The following is a 17508-nucleotide window of genomic DNA, read 5'->3' as shown; positions in this document are numbered from 1 at the left end:
AGGTGTTGAGCACATTTATCTTCATTGCTTAGATCTTTCAATATAGAAGCTGGGACTTCATGAAGGATTTTGTGAAATGTGAGAGGTTTCAGAAAAGACTTTCAAAAGCTGATTGGGGGCAGATGTTCGCAGGTAAAGGGACAGCTAGAAAATGGGAAGCCCTCAGAAATGAGGTAACCAGAGTCCAGAGACAGTATGTTCCTGTCAGGGTGAAAGGAAAGGCTGGTAGGAATACTGGTAAAAACAATGACTGCAGATGCTGGAAACCAGATTCTGGATCAGTGGTGCTGGAAGAGCACAGCAGTTCAGGCAGCATCCGAAAAGCTTCGAAATCGACCTGGTCGGACCTGCCCAGCTCCTTTTCCACCTATCCACTCCACCCTCTCCTCCCTGACCTATCATCTTCATCTCCTCCCCCACTGACCTATTGTACTCTATGCTACTCTATCCCCACCCCCACCCTCCTCTAGCTTATCTCTCCACGATTCCTGAAGAAGGGCTTGTGCCCGAAACATCGAATCTCCTGTTCCCTGGATGCTGCCTGACCTGCTGTGCTGTTCCAGCAATAAAGTTTCAACTTTGATCTCCAGCATCTGCAGACCTCACTTTCTCCTAGAGAATAGGACCCCTCAAAGATCAGCAAGGTGGCCTTTGTGTGGAACCGCAGTAGGTGAGGAAGATACTAAATGAGCATTTTGCATCAGTATTTACTGTGGAAAAGGATATGAAAGATATAGACATTGTAGGGAAATAGATGGTGACATCTTGAAAAATGTCCATATTACAGAGGAGGAAGTGCAAGATGTCTTGAAATGCATAAAAGTGGATAAATCCCCAGGACCTGATCAGGTGTACCCTAGAACTCTGTGGGAAGCCAGGGAAGTGATTGCTGGGCCTCTTGCTGAGATATTTGTATCATCGATAGTCACAAGTGTAGTGCCAGAAGACTGGAGGTTGGCAAACGTGGGGCCATTATTTAAGTAACGTGGTAGGGACAAGCCAGGAAACTATAGACCAGTGAACCTGATGTCAGTAGTGGGCAAGTTATTGGAGGGAATCCTGAGGGACAGGATGTACATGTATTGGAAAGGCAAGGGCTGATTAGGGATAGTCAACATGGCTTTGTGCGTGGGAAATCATGTCTCACAAACTTGATTGAGTTTTTTGAAGAATTAACAAAAAGGATTGATAAGGGCAGAGTGGTAGATGTGATCTATACGGACTTCAATAAGGTGTTCGACAAGGTTCCCCATGGGAGATTAGTTAGCAAGGTTAGATCTCATGGAATAGAGAGAACGAACCATTTGTATACAGAACTGGCTCAAAGGTAGAAGACAGAAGGCGGCGGTGGAGGGTTGTTTTTCAGACTGGAGGCCTGTGACCAGTGGAGTGCCACAAGGAAGGGTGCTGGGTCCACTACTTTTCATCATTTATATAAATGATTTTGGATGTGAGCATAAGAGATATAGTTAGCAAGTTTGCAGATGCCACCAAAATTGGAGGTGTAGTGGACAGCAAAGGAGGTTACCTCTGATTGCAACGGAATCTTGATTAGATGGGCCATTGGGCTGAGGAATGGCAGATGGTGTTTAATTTAGATAAATGTGAGGTGCTGCATTTTGGGAAAGCAAATCTTAGCAGGACGTATACACTTATTGGTAAGGTCCTAGAGAGTGTTGCTGAACAAAGAGACCTTGGAGTGCAGTTTCATAGTTCCTTGAAAGTGGAGTCGCAGGTAGATAGGATAGTGAAGGCGGCGTTTGGTTTGCTTTCCTTTATTGGTCAGAGTATTGAGTACAGAAGTTGGGAGGTCATGTTGCAGCTGTACAGGACATTGGTTAGGCCACTGTTGGAATAGTGTGTGCAATTCTGGTCTCCTTCCAATTGGAAGGAAGTTGTGAAACTCGAAAAGGTTCAGAAAAGATTTACAAAGATGTTGCCAGGGTTGGAGGATTTGAGCTATAGGGAGAGGTTAAATAGGCTGGACTGTTTTCCCTAGACTGTCGGAGGCAGAGGGGTGAACTTGTAAAGTTTATAAAATAATGAGGGGCATGGACAGGGCAAATTGACAAGTTCTCTTCCATGGGGTGGGGTAGTCCAGAACAAGAGGGCAAAAGGTTTAGAGTGAGAGGAGAAAGATACCTAAGGGGCAACTTTTTCACGCAGAGGGTGATAAGTGTATGGAATGAGCTGCCAGAGGAAGTGGTGAAGACTGGTACAATTACAACATTTAAAAGGCCTCTGGATGGGTATATGAACAAGAAGGGTTTAGAGGGATATGGACCACAAGCTGGGACTAGATTGGGTTAGATATCTGTTCGGCATGTTCGGGTTGGATCAAAGGGTCTGCCTCTGTGCTGTACATCTCTTTGACTGTGTTGAGATTGGAGAGGATGTTGGTGAGGCCCCTTCTGGAGTATTGTAAGTTGTTCTGGTCACCCTGCTTTAGGAAGGATATTATTAAATTGGAGAAAAGATTCAGAAAAGATTTACCAGGATGTTGCTGGGAATGGAAGGTTTGAGTTATAAAAATAGGCAGGATAGGCTGGGACCTTTTTCACTGGAGCTTAGGAGGGTGAGAAGTGACCTTACAGGGGTTTATAAAGCCATGAGGGACACTGATAAGGTGAATAGCAAGGGTTTTTCCCTCGAGTAGGGGGGAGTTCAAAACTAGGGGATATAGTTTTAAAGTGAGAGGAGAAAGTTTTAAAAAAGGACATTAGTGGCAACCTTTTTAAAAAAACACCACGTGGTACATATGGAATGAAATGCAAGAGGAAGTGGTGGGTGCAGGTAGAATTAGACCATTTAAAATACATTTGGCTAAGTATATGAATAGGGAAGATTTGGAGGGATATGAGCCAAGCGCAGGCAAGTGGCACTAATTTAGATTGGGAACATGGTCAGCATGGACTAGTTGACTGATGGGTCTGTTTCCATGCTGTACAACTCTACTGTTGTTATTGCACACATAACACATACAGACATTTTGAGTGATGACGACTGCACATTGCTTGGGTTACAATTGGAGTATTGAGTACAGTGGACATTGCCTATTTGCACACAAAACTGATTTAGGAGCCATAGGTGTGGTTCAAAATGAACGGTAATGGAGATGGCTAAATACAATCATGTTGCCGTGTGTGAAAAATTAGCACTGCATTCATTGGAACAAAGAAACAGCATCACAAAATACCTTTAAGCAAAAGTTATGAAACTGGTTATTGAAACAAACAAAAAAAGTGAGCCTTACTCTGGACAACTGAGCACATAATTCAGGCTGATATGGTAATTACAAACACTGAGGGTGCTCTGCACAGTCGTGCATCTTTCCAATAGGATGTTAAATCCTGCCTGGCCTTTCAGGTGGAAATAAAGGACCCCGTGACACCCAAGGGAATGCTCCGTGGCCTTCTGACCAACGTCTACCTCTCAGGCAAACACTGTTAAGGCAGATAATGTGGTCAGTGCATGCCACCTATGGGAACTCGATGCAAGCAGACTGGTTGCTATATCTCCCACAAAAGTACTAACACTCCAAAATAACTTAGTTGACTGTAAATTATTTCTTCACAACTCAAGAATGTGCAAGTTTTAATATAAAAGCATTTACTTTATCTTGAACACAGTATGGAGCCAGCGCAGACATAATGAACTGAATAATAAGCCACCTTTCAAAAGTGCACCATAAAAGAATAAATGAAAACCAAGCTTGGTGAGAAGGCCTCCTGGGTAAAAATCAAAGATACTTTGAAAAAAACCAAACAGAGCAAACACAATTAAAAAGCATCACGCTTTTGCCAATGCCAATTCACAAACATTGCAAAATTTGGATTATCTGGATAATGTTAAGTATTTCTTTCTAGAAACCACGTAAGTTATGTATTGCACAAAACTAAACAGTCATAATTTCCTCACATCTGGTATTAGATTTGCTGTAACAGATCTATTGGAAATTTGGTTATATTCCCAATGATTCAGTCATGATTCAACTAACAATCATCAACATCTTCATTTACGGACAAGATATTCTTGGGCTCTGGCGCAGACAGACATTAAGGACAGCACAGTAGCTCAGTTGTTAGCACTGCTAACACAGCGCCAGGGACCTCGGGACCAAGGATGGGTGACTGTGTGGATTTTGCAAATTCTCCCCATGGCTGTATGGGTTTCCTCTGAGTACTCTAGTTTCCTCCCATAGTCCAAAAAAGTGCAGGTTAGGTGCATTAGCCATGGGAAATGCATGGTTACAGGAATAGGAATAGGAAAGGTGGGTGGGTCTGGGTGACCACACTTTGAACGGTGGGTGTGGACTCAATAATCCGAAAGGCCTGCTTCCACACTGCAGATAATCCTGATTCTCCAGTTACTCCAGTCAAACATTTATAAAAATACAAGAATTGGCATTTAGCCTCTTAAGCATGCTCAAGTTTTCAAAATGTATTAAGCAATCTTTGCTCTTTTCCAGGCTTTACTGGACAGAAGCATTAAGTACCTGGTACAGCTTGTTAGTTATGTGTATGCTTCACTGTGTTCTTTCACTCCCAAAACTGCTGGAAGAGCAAGCTCATAAAAGAATGGCCGGGGCCTTTGTGAACAATGGAAAAATAATGCAGTGCTTTAACGGAATTTGAGGACTGACAAATAAATGCAGAAAGAGCTATGAAAGTAGCTGAGTTCAAGTGGTGAATTCGAGGCCAAGTGAGTTATGGAATGAGATGGAAACAAACAGAAGAATGAGATAGCAAAAAACAGACAATGGAAAATAGTTTAATCTCCTTAAACAATTCACAAGCTGAAGGAATGAGATTCCACACCTAGAAATTGTTTACAATCTTGGTGAGAGAGGCCAGAATTAATGATGGTGACACTGGTAAGAACATACTTACAGAGTTAAGCACAGTAATTAGCATTTTATGGTGCATTTCATGCGCAACTTTATAAAAATCACGGGGAGGTCTCAAAAACAAGATGCTCTTTGTGCAAAACCTATGGGCGAAATAGTACCAACTGGTCAGAAATCTGTGGTAATTCATAATTCGTGAGGTACTGTTTTCTTGCAAGAATTTGCCTGCCCAAATGTATGCTAATCATCTCAGACACTTTTTTTTTCCTGTAAAATCTGAACCAAAACTGTCTTCAAAGCTCCAATTTCCCCAGTATCCACAGCCTTGACAGGGACAGAATTTAAAATATCCATGAATTTTAATACAAGAAAAATGCTTTTTGATTTCACTCCAAATAGCCTAGCTCTACTTTTAAGATTATGTTCCCGTGTTTTTGAATATACTGCCAGAGGAATAGCTTCTCCATATCAATCTCGACAAACCTTTTAACATTATTAAAACATCTCCCAACATCCCAGATAAAAGCTAACCACCTGTCCTCGAAGCATAACCCTCAAAATCCAATGTGTTTCAAATGAATCCGTGCTGTATCCCAACCAAAATACCCCTCCTGGGGTGAGCTACACTAAACTCCAGATTCCTGATCAGGTTTGACCAAAAGAGTCATAGAGAAGTACAGCATGGAAATGGACTCGGAGTCCCTTTTAAATCTTTCTCCTCTCACCCTAAATCTGTGCCCTCTCATTCTGGACTCCCCCAAGTTTATACAATTTATTAGTTTCAGTGACTGAAATATAGAAGAGGTATTTTAGAAAGAAAATGGGTGCAAAATTCAAGTTGTAGATCTAAGAGTCACGTGCAGGACACCAAATCTGCATGGGTCAGACTCTACAAATTCTCAAAACTGATATCAAAGCAAAATTCTTCATTTTCCTTCTTTTATTTAAAAAAAAAACTTCCACAGCCTTTGAAAACAAAGCTGCATCATTTTCAAAAAGATCAGAAAAATTAAATGAGGACTTCACTCTAGAAAGCTAAACAAACACAGACTTACAGTTTATTCATCTGACACGACATTTAGAAAACATTTACGATTCTAAGTGCTGGAGTATTTATTTTAATGAAAGGCAGTACTGTTTAAGCTCTGGTGTCAAGGGAGAAGGAACTTTCAAAGGAAAAGGCAAGGCATTTTGCACATATTATACAGCATGCAAATTCAATTCAGCTTTATAATATCCAACATTAGAAGCATTTTAAAAATGAAAGGCTGCACATGATTTGTCATGCATTTGCAATGCTCAGTTGGTGTTTAGGTCATACACCAAAATCCAAACCAGAAATTTTTAGTGAGGAGTGACATCTTGTTTCTTTATTTTACCATTGGCAACAAAGCCTCCAGCTGCTTTGTTCCAAAGGTTTGGAATTCCTTCCAAAACCTCTCTGCCTTTTTGAACCCTTCCTCTCCTTTAAGATCTTCCTGTCAACCTACTTCTCTAATTACGCTTTTGCTCACCTGCCTAATATCTTGTGAACTTCACTCCCAAGTATCGTTAGATTCAGTTGTAAAGGACCTTGGGACATCCTGTCTATGTTAAAGGTAAGTCGTACCAGACTTTTACATAGACTATCAATTTGAACAAGCCGTCAGTTCATGGTGAGAAGTAAAAGACAGATCAATCAGAAATTCCTGCTGTAAAAGCAAACAGTGTCAATGTCAGATTGCCAAACACTAATGGTAGATGATTATGTGCTGATTGTTAATGCTGCTAATAACATTAAGGACAAATTACTAAGAAGAAAATATCTAGAGCTGCAACTTACACACTTGAATCTATAGCAAGTGCATTTAAAGAACAGATTTAGCTAACTTTAGACCAGGACTGGTAGCACAGCTTGTGAACTTCTAGATGTTTCGACTAAAGGTCCCTAAAGCCCTCACATAGATAATTCCATGTTAAATTACATAGTAGCTTATTTTAAACCAGTACATTGCCCCTGGGCAACGCAGCTACTTAAACAGAAGGGGTACAACAGATTTACTGTTCAACGTATGATTTATTCACATCTATCACAGAACTATGTTTTTTAGAATGCAGTAACTACACTTTTTCAGATCAACAAAATGTGCCAAGGAGTTTAACCATTCATTAGTACAACCAGATATTTAAGTTTAAGAAGTTGACTCTTCCCAAATTATTAACATTAAAAAGAAAGAAATAAAAGTGCAAACTCCCAAACAGCCAGGGTGCGGTTTCGAATGGTACATAATTTGCTGCAGTACAGCAGGAGGGTTAGATTTTTGAACACAATGCAACTTCTGAAAATATTCTAATTACTGTTTAGAGAAGTCACTTTACAAGGCCTTGGCTGTTATTAAGGCAGTATTGGCTTTGTTTTACCGCAACTATGAATAAAAGGTGAAGTACATGCTAACCAAAGACATCGTTAACAATGTCGGAGGTATTCCCCACCACTAAACCTAATGCAGCTAAAATGATTTGAGGAAGACTTTACGGCTCCAGGCTTTTCATTTCCACAGTAAACATGCCCTGATTTTAAAAGTTTACAAAATTATACTTGTGCTAACATGCAATGTACATACGCAGCAGTGAGAGCAGTTTATTTATTTTAAAAAAAGAGATTTCCATGGATCTCAAAAATGTTTTATCTCCAAGAGGAGTGGGAGAACAGAAAATTTCCATAGTCAGGCTCGCCAACAGATAAACTCACCATGATGGGAATCTTTTTCTCTTAAAAGCCTGCGCATTACCTGTCTAGCGGTAACTTGCTCATTAGAGTGGGAAAATCCTGGCAATAGGAGCTAAGTTGAGAATACAGCTGTTTCTCCCAGGCACATTTTGTGAACCCTAGACAAACTGGCAATCATGTTTTGGCGACAATGCTTTGAATGTAAAAACCCAAGTGCCAGAAATCATGAATAAACTTCTGTATGTTGCACTGCACTTCAATCCTTTGGCAGAGGTACATGTTGACATACTAACCAACTATGGAGGCAGCAGTCTGTTTAGACATAGGCAAGATGATTCATGGACAACGCCAAAGGGCACATTGTAAGAGAAACATGAGCTGTGTTGACTTTAAAGCTTAAACGTAGCGACGGCTCCATCAAACAGGAAATCTCTTCAATTCTCCCACAACCAGCTTCTTACCCCAGGGTCACCTGCCTGCTCCCTTTGATATTACTACATCACCCTTCGAACATCACCTATGTTGAACCTGTAGCACAGCAACTGTCGCCTGCCTCTTTATTCTGAATATTCGCTTAAAATTAAATACATCGTTAAACAAACATAATCAAGAATTTCAATGAGCTAAATATAATAACAACGTAATTGCGCTCCGATGAAAAATCATAAAATCAATTGTCCAAATAAATTCGGCAACACATTAAGCTGCCTCTCCTATTAACTGCAAGCAGCAATAAGCTGCTGGTTTTCTAAGACTTAGTTCCTGCTTTTCTATTTCTTATGTTCAATTCTTTAATCCATCTCCTCATAGATTCATACACTGCAGAAAAGGCCCTTCGGCCCATCAAGTCTGCACCCACACAACCACCACTAAAAGTGCACGAATCCCAGTTTCCTGCACTTGACCCATAACCTTGAATGTTAAGATATTTGAAGTGCTTATCCCAATTTTTTTTTAAGGTTGTAAAATTTCCAGCCTCCACTACCTTCCTGAGAGTGGAGTGAAATTCCACAAATACTAACAACAAGCTAGGACTATCTACAGTTGTCATTCCTGACACATAATCCGGGACAGGGTATGCTGTTCAACCATCTGACTGTTGGAACTCTAGTTAAATCCACTACAAACCATGTGCCTAAACATACACTTTCTAACAGACCTGTCTGACAGCAATCAGGCCCAAGACCTTCCACAACTGGCAATGAAGCCAGCTTTAATGGTCCATCACCACTCAGTTCAGATCCGATAGTCTAGATTAGAGTGGTGCTGGAAAAGCACAGCAGGTCAGGCAGCATCCGAAGAGTAGGAAAATCGAATTCGAGCATAAGCCCTTCATCAGGACTGGACTGGAGTCCTGATGAAGGGCTTATGCCTGAAATGTCGATTTTCCTACTCCTCGGATGCTGCCTGACCTGCTGTGCTTTTCCAGCACCACTCTAATCTCGACTGTGATTTCCAGCATCTGCAGTCCTCACTTTTGCCTCAGATCACATAGTGCTGCACAAAGTGAGGATTAAATCTGAGAGGCCATCTAGTCCACATGGTTTGGTGGCATATTCCTCAACAATCATTTACTGGCAAAATCAATCTTAAAGCTGCTCTACATGTTTAATTGACTTTGATAAATGTTTGAGACAGTCTGCTTGTAAACATATCTCACAAGTGAACAGTCAGATTTCAATGACACCAAAGCAATGGCCCAAAGAAAAGCAGATTTGTTTTTGGACAAAGAGTCAGAATCCAAACCTTGGATTTTTTTTTTTAAAGATCTGTTAACATAAAGCAAAATGAAAGTTGTGAACTGTTTCCTGTGATGTGTTGAACATTGTGGATTGTTTCCACTGTTGTGTCAAAATGAGAGCAGAGTTTTTAGTACTGGTTTCTGGATGTGGATTGACCTAAAATTTCCTCAATAAAAAAAGTTGTGAATTTTTGTTTGAAAAGACATACATTTCCAGTCTTGTTGCTGCAGAGCATCAACCAGACAGGGAAAGGTCTCAATGAAAAAAGCTCCGTTTCTGCAATAACATTGAGTTAACTCAGCCTGGCAGACTTAAAACAATCTGAGTCCCCTCTTCATTTGTTTTCAAATGCTGACACTCATAAAACAATGACAGAACTTCAGATTAGAGTCAGCTTGGGTAATAAGAAACTGCCATTGAAATGGAACTGTTTGCCTGAACAAAACATTGTCTTTCAAGTAAGCTATGCATCATTCATTTTACTTTATGAAGAATGCTGTTCAATAACAGACATGTGCGTGTTGGAATTACACAGCGTTAGAATCCATTCAGCATCACTGACCCTTTACCAGCTCCGAAAAGAACTACCCAATTAGCTCCACATCGTGTTCTTGCCACAAAGCCATGTATGCTTATATTTTCTTTTTCATATGTATATCCAACTCACTTTAGAAAAAATCCTATTGAATTTGCTTTCACCAGCTTTGCAAGACATGCATTCCAGCTCATCATAGCTTGCTGCTTAAAACAAAATCTCCTCCCTGATTCTTTCATCAATTATCTTTGACTAGTCTTCTCTCAATGGAAACACTCTCCTTGCTATATCTGCCAAGGTCCATCCACATTTAAAACTCTTCCATTAAAGTCTCCATTGACCTTTCTGGTCCTTAAGAAAATAATGTAGACGTTTCAGTGTCTTGAGGTGCTGGATATAGCTCAGAGTCATAGAGATGTACAGCACAGAAACAGAGCCTTCAGTTCAACTTGTCGAAGAGAACCAGATAGCCTAAATTAATCTGGCCCCATTTACCAGCATTGGCCCATAATCCTCTAAACCCTTCCTATTCATATATCCATCCAGCTGCCTTTTAAATGTTGTAATTGTACCAGCCTCCACCACTTCATCTGGCAGCTCATTCCATACATGCATCACCCTCTGCATGAAAAAGATGCCCCTTAGATCCCTTTTAAATCTCTCCCCTCTCACCTTAAACCTATGCCCTCTAGTTTTGGACTCCCTCACCCCTGGGGAAAAAAACCTTGTTTATTTACCCTATCCATGCCCCTCATGATTTTATAAACCTCAATAAGGTCACCAGTCAGCCTCCGACATTCCAGGGAAAACAGCCCCCAGATTTTCCCTGTAGCTCAAACACTCAAACCATGGCAACTTTCTTGCAAATCTTTTCTGAACCCTTTCAAGTTTAACAACATCTTTCCTATAGCAGTGAGACCAGAACTGAATGCGGTCCTTGGTATCAACTGTGGCCAATCTCCAAGATCTTCCTAACTGATGTGCTCAGAATTGTCTAAGCAGTAATTTATTGTTTCGCACAACCTTCCTAGTTTTTGAACTCCGTGTCAGTGTTTACAAAGCCAAGAATCCTGTATGCACCTTTTCTTTCCAAAAATGTAGAGCCCACTCACACAAACCTTTGAAGGTGGTAGGACATGCTATGAGAGTTTGCTGTTCCTACGCCCTTTTCAGATTTGCAGACACCTTCTCAGAATATGTGGCAGAAAACCTGGAAGCAAATTCCAGGAGGGAGGTAGGTGGTTGACCACCCTAAAACACTCAGCACAGAACACGTCCTTACAAGTAGCTCACTGTCACCAGTTTCTGCGGCATGTGGTTTTGTATACAGGAATTCAAACTACCAATTAGCAGTCCAGTCTGAGATCCACATTGAATGCAGGAGCGGTAGAGCTTTTTAAAAAAAAACTCAACTATCATAATGATCCAAGATTTATGTACTTGTTAGTGCATGGAGCTTGACGTGTGGTGCCAATCCCAATAGCTGAAAAATACTGGGTTCATAGATAAAGAAAGGTTAACCAGGAGAGACAGAAAAGAGCTGCAGGCCAACAACAACTCATTGCATTCAGGAGAAACGGGCAGAACAAGGGAAGAGAACAAAGAGTTTGCGATTTTTGAGATTTGTAGCTCAGATTGTGGTTCAGGTTGTAAGTTTGCTCGCTGAGGTGGAAGGTTTGTTCTCAGATGTTTCGTCACCATGCTAGCTACCATCAGTGAGCCTCCGTTGAAGCACTGGTGTTCTGTCTTTCTTTCTATTTATGTGTCTTGGTCTGTGTGGTGGGTGATATCACTTCCAGTTCTTTTTCACAGAGGTTACTAAATAGGGTCCAAATCAATGTGTTTATTGATAGAGTTCCAGATTGAATGCCAGGCCTCGAGTGGTGAAAGAGTGATCAAAGAGTTCCAAATTGTTTTAAAATTTAACCAATTTTTTGAAGCAAGCTGTTTGATGACGTTATTACATACCTATGGAGCAGATGGGACTTGAACTGGGGCCTCTCAGTCCAGAGTTAGGGACACTACGACTGAGCCACACAGGCCTTCAATGAAAGAGTAAATAGTGCCTCACAAATTGAATCCTTGTTGTAATCTATTAATTGAAGGGAATAAAACTAAATTGCACAGTGCCTTTCGAAACCTCAGCATACTCTATTTTTCTTTACCACCAATAAATTATTTTTGAAGTGTTCATATTATTATAATTCAAGGAGACTTTACAATGTACTCTTACAGTAGAGCACCAAAGTCAGTTTAACTCTAGCTGAAATTCCAGTCTCAAACCTCAAACACTGAGGCCAATTATAGTGCTCAAGGCTGCAATCGAACCTGGATCCCTGATGCTGTGAGGCAGCAGTGCTAACCACTGAGCCACCCTTCCACGGAAGTGTTATGGTGCAGGAGAAGGCCATTCAGCCCACACACTGCTCAGGACTGCTCCTCCAAAGCGGCAAAACTTCTCAAAATGCTTTGGATGATGTATAACCCAAGCTTGGTCAGGGTTAAATTTTAAGTAACATCTCTAAATAGGAAAGAGTGATGACGAGAATAGGGAGGGAATTGTACAGCTTGAAGTGCAGGAAGCTGAAGGCACATCAATAATGGAATAATTAAAATCAGGGCTGCTCCAAAGGTCTGACTTTGAATACAAATATTTCAGTGGACTCTGGGGCTGGAGGAGATGCGAAGAGAAGACGCAATGGAAGGAATTTGAAAACGAAGATGAGGATTTTGGAAACCAAGCATTGTTGAAGCAGCAATCAGTGAGCACGGTGTGATACTAGACAAGCAAGCAAGGCAGAGAACTCCAGTTTATAAATGACCGACTAACCTCTCAGACCTTCCACACCACAACCATCTTCTTACACGCCAGGGAGGACTCCAAATAGCCAGGTTGGACTTATCCTGCTTTTTAAGGACAGGACATACCTGGGCAATTTTGCACATTGGCAGGGAGATGCCAGAGTCACAGCTTTACAAGAACAGTTTGGCTCGGGTGACAGCGCAGACAAAGCACACATCTTCAAGTGCTATTATCAGAAGGACCCACAGCTTTTACAGTAACCAGTGAATCCAGCCATTTCAGGTGGAGTGATTGAATTGGCTAAAGACTAGCATCTGTAAAGCTGGGGACCTTTGGAGAGGGAATAATCTTCAACATCGGGTGAGTGCCAGGATTATGAATACAGAAATTTTTAATTCAACAGAGATCCCAAGCCAGAAAAAAACAAACTCATCACCCCAGAGCCACAAGTTTCAACCCCAGCCAAGCTGTCAATATAACTGCTGATACCAAAGTCATTAATGGCGATGGCCTAATTTGCTTGGACATGAACCGTTTGGAGAGATGACAGTGATGTGTAAACTCAAGGAGAAAAGGGAAGAGGTCGGTAAGGTTAAATTGCAGCAGCAGCAGCATCACAACAGACAGATGGAACAACTAAGGCCTGCTACTTCAGGAGACAGAGGCAGGTGCATCTGGACATGGGCGAGAATGGTAAGAGACACATTCACACAAGGCCATTCTCTGAGGCTCTCAGAACGGCACTGTCAGTCATAGGAAGGTAACTAGCCCATAGGTGAGGGTTTGGAGTTGGGAAAAGGAGAAGTGTGTAAATCATGTGGGTGAGAGGCCATGGCAAAAATGACTAATTGCATGGCAACGCATCTAAGTGACAGCAAAAAAAAAAACAGGAGCAAGCATTCCAAGTGGGGAAGAAAGGAATACAAGTGATGGGATGCTGGAAATCTGTAACAAAGACCAAAGTTGCCAGAGAAACGCAGCAGAAATGATTCTGAAGGGTCAAAATGTGAACTGTATTCTCTCCAAAGACGCTGCCAGATCTGCTGAGTTTCTCCAGCAATTCATGCATTTGTGTTATATGAGTGATGGGCTCATGTTAAAAACAGGAGCCAAAACACTCATGCAAATAATCACAAAAGCAATGGAGTTCATCAAAAATTAGGCAAGACTTCTTGCAGTCATGGAAGACAAGGAGGAGTCAATACAGAACAGTCTAAAGGTAAGACTTAGGCCCTGAAACAGGAATATGTTGACTGCGAGAAAGCGTAGTGTTAGTCTGAAGTGTTTGGATGCAGAGATGCCAGTGTTGGACTGGGGTGGGCAAAGTCAGAAGTCACACGACACCAGGTTACAGTCGAACAGGTTTACTTAAAATCACCAGATTTTGGAGCACTGCTCCTTCATCAGGTGATGACTTCCTCTGATGAATGAGCATTGCTCCAAAAGCTTGTGATTTTAACTAAACCTGCGGTTGTGCAACTTCTGACTTTGTAGTGTTTGGAGACAAATGCAGCAAGCCAGTGGATCATAAGTGAGTAATTCCATTTTTGATTACTGTTGTGCTTCTATCACACTTGGTGTTTTATGACATTGTACGAACACAAAGGAAACAAGGCATTCTTCACTGACTTTTTACCATGTAATGGAACTAAACATTTATGGAAACTGCATGACTCACTGAAATGTAATATTTAACACTGGGTTAGTCTTCTGAAATTGTTATCGCCACAAGGAAGAGGATGTTAAAAACAGCAGTTAGATAAATCGCAGGAGGAAAATGCAGTTATTCTGCCAGTTTTCCAGAACCCAGCTCTTCAGTCTGACCTCGGGTGATCCTCAACAGATGACCTTGACACTTTGTGCATTTGCACATCTGGTCAGAACACAGGATCCATTTTCGAACAATGGCAGAGCCTTGACACAAAATCTCTTACTTACTGGTCTATACACAGGCGTTTAATCTTCACTTGTCCAATGACCTGAACTATTCCCTTGACCTGAAAAAAAAAAGACAGTCTGACCTATGTACACTGGACCCTTCTCAATTTTTCTTACCGTCACGGTGAGTTGCTCCTTACAGATTTAAAGAAGGCCACGTACACCATAGTGAATAAGGAAACATTGCTAATAAAAGGTCAAATGATACATTTTGTCAATATGTTCCTGATGTGGGAGGAGGTAAAGGAAGACACAGAATATCAAACTCCTCTCTGTTCTTTCAAAGGATATTTGCTCTCCAGCAATAAGAAATCACCACTGAATTTTCCTGCTGCTTTTATCTTGATGTATCTCAAGAAGTAATGCAAACTGGAGATCTCCACTGAAGTCCACTCTTGCCGGCTACCACCCAGAAGCTCACTGATGACTCCACACAAGACCCCTGCTCCTCAAGGTCCACAAAAGAGCTGCAGCCCATACCAAAACGCTCTAGACCTCATGTGCATTCTGATCAAAGTGACACTCCAACATTAGACAGTCAAAAATCACTCGACACCGGGTTATAGTCCAACAGGTTTATTTGAAACCAGAAGCTTTCAGAGCCCCCGCTCTTTCCTCCGGCAGCTAGTGAGAGAGAATACATCAGGCACGGTCAAAGATTAAAGGATGTCTGATGTATTCTCTTTCACTAGCTACCTAAGGAAGGTGCGGGGACCCCGAAAGCTTGCGGTTTCAAATAAACCTGTTGGACTATAACCAGACATCGTGTGATTTTTGAGTTTGCCCACCCCAGTCCAACAGCGGCTCCTCCACATCAACATTAGATATGTCAGCTGTGGCTCAAATGGCTAGCACTCTCACCTCTGATTCAGAGGACTGAGAATTCAAAGCCCACTCTAGAAACTTGAGTACAAATCCAGGAAAATCCTCTGCATGCTTGACTGAAACAAGAAGCTGGAGGGAGAATAGATACTTATGCCGGTATCTGGAAACAGGGGTCACAGTTTTAAAATCAGGAGTTATCCACTTAAAACAGAGATGAGGTGGGCATTTTTCCCACCAGGGGTTCAGCGGGTCTGTGAATCTGTGCCCGGAAAAGGCAGGAAGCAGAGTCCTGGAATATTTTTGAAGCAGAGGTAGATAAATTCTTTGGAAACAAGGAGTTGACGTGCCTACCAGAACAGGCAGGAAGGTGAACTGAAGGTTACAATCAGATCAGTCAAGGTCTTATTGAGCAATGGAGCAGTCTCCAGGGAGTTGAATGGCCTTGTTGTATTTTTTATCTGTATGGTCATATGTTGCAAAGGGGCTACACTATCTCAAAGGAAAGGCTCATGTCTGGCCCTAAGGTGGACGTGAAAGAACTGCAGGTAAGCCCTCCCAGGTTTGTGGCCAACATTGATACCACGGGCAACGTCAGTAAAACAGATTACCCCATATCCAGCCATTTGTGGGAGTTGGTGTGTGCAAATTCCCTACATTGCAGCAATAACCATGCTTCAAAAACACTTATTTGAACGTAACGTACTTTGGGACATCCAATGCTTGTGAAAAATCTTGCCAAAATGCTTTCTTCCAACATCCTGCTGCTTTGACATAAAGAACTTAAATATTTTATCAAAGTATGTTTGGTTATGTTCACATCTACTTCAGATCAGCATGTCAGTCAAAGAGTCAGTTCCTCAGAGACCTGAGGAATGTTCTTGGGAGAGTAATTAATCCACATTTCAGTTTACTTTCAGAGTTCTTTGAGGGGTGTCGCTGATAGAGTCAGAACTTTGCCCAGCTTGCAGCTTCACAGACTAGTAGAAGTCCTGGATTTGACTGATGGCATTCCAAAATACAGGTTTCAGCTACAGCGGTGGTCAGCATGCTATAATTAGTTTGGCTGCCTCAGGACGAGGCTGAGAGTAGGAAAAAACAAACCATGGTTGAAAGGAAGAGCATTCTGGGAAGGCTATGAGACGGTCAAAAAGGGAAAAGCCAGGGTCAGAAAATGAGTTGGGGGGTAGTGAACCAGGGAGAAAGAGAAAGAGAGATAAAAGATAGAGGCTGAAAGAGACGGGGAGAAACGGAAAGAGAGCAGTTGAGCTGGGGCAAGAGGGAGAGACGAGAGAACGAGGAGGAAAGAAATGCCAACCAGGAATGGACTAGGGAGTGAAGTGAAAGACAGAAAAAAAAGTACTGCCAGAGTAAAAATGATCATCCAGGCAGCCTTTTTATACAGGGTAATCCAAAGTTCTTTACTACTCATGAAGTGCAGATACTGATGTAATGTAGGAAACTATGCAGAAAATAAGACCATGCCTAAAAATAAACACAACTTAACATTCCAACACAAAACAACATTCTCTGGGAAAAACACAGACTTGCGTGCAATGGACTTCCATGACTTACAAAATTTTTTTTAGTTAATGTGAATCCCAGAACCCTGCCACAAGTCCCTTGACTCCAGTTACTGTCCATAGTGTGTGGGAGCAGGACACAGTAGTGACAAGTGGAAAAACAACTGCTTCCAGGACACAAGGCCTCTTTCATTTAAAGCCATCTGTGGTAATTTCAAACCCAACTTTTCATATTTGCAACATTCCAACCTGAGCATCTGAAGTTCAGCAATTATCCAGCAGTTGTCCTTTTTAAGTGACTTGAGCTTGAAACTATGAATATTCCATAAACAGTAATCCAAATGGAATGCACTTTTAACTGATAAAGCCGAGGAACATTGTGTTTGCCTGTTCATATATTTGACATGCTGACACTACTATGAAAACAGCTGCAAAGAAAATCTAGTATTTTAAGGGCATCGATCTATATTTAGATACAAATGAAAATTCTCTAGAAACAGAAGATAAAGGCTACACTACTGTCAAAGCACCATCACTCACAATTAATGCTGCCTACATGGCATTCTCTTCGTTTCTAATCCCTTTCTCC

The 17508-nt window shown here is 41.5% G+C and overlaps 1 protein-coding gene across 4 annotated transcripts in view; it reads right to left on the bottom strand.

Moving 5' to 3' along the window:
• LOC148149184 (uncharacterized protein C1orf21-like) overlaps positions 1-17508 on the bottom strand; it is a 194498-nt gene that overhangs the window by 159335 nt on the left and 17655 nt on the right. The window contains exon 1 of one of the 4 annotated variants that reach the window (XM_087990894.1): positions 14575-14633. The exons of the other annotated variants lie outside the window; for them this stretch is intronic. The gene's annotated coding sequence lies outside the window, so the exon portion shown is untranslated. Of the gene's footprint in view, positions 1-14574; positions 14634-17508 lie in introns of those variants that run through there. 4 annotated transcript variants of the gene reach the window in all.

Source organism: Chiloscyllium plagiosum, unplaced genomic scaffold (genome assembly GCF_037043375.1).
Source record: "Chiloscyllium plagiosum isolate Xiang-an unplaced genomic scaffold, Cpla_swu_hap1 HiC_scaffold_9, whole genome shotgun sequence".
Classification (NCBI taxonomy): domain Eukaryota; kingdom Metazoa; phylum Chordata; class Chondrichthyes; order Orectolobiformes; family Hemiscylliidae; genus Chiloscyllium; species Chiloscyllium plagiosum.
This window is presented reverse-complemented; position numbering and strand designations above follow the sequence as displayed.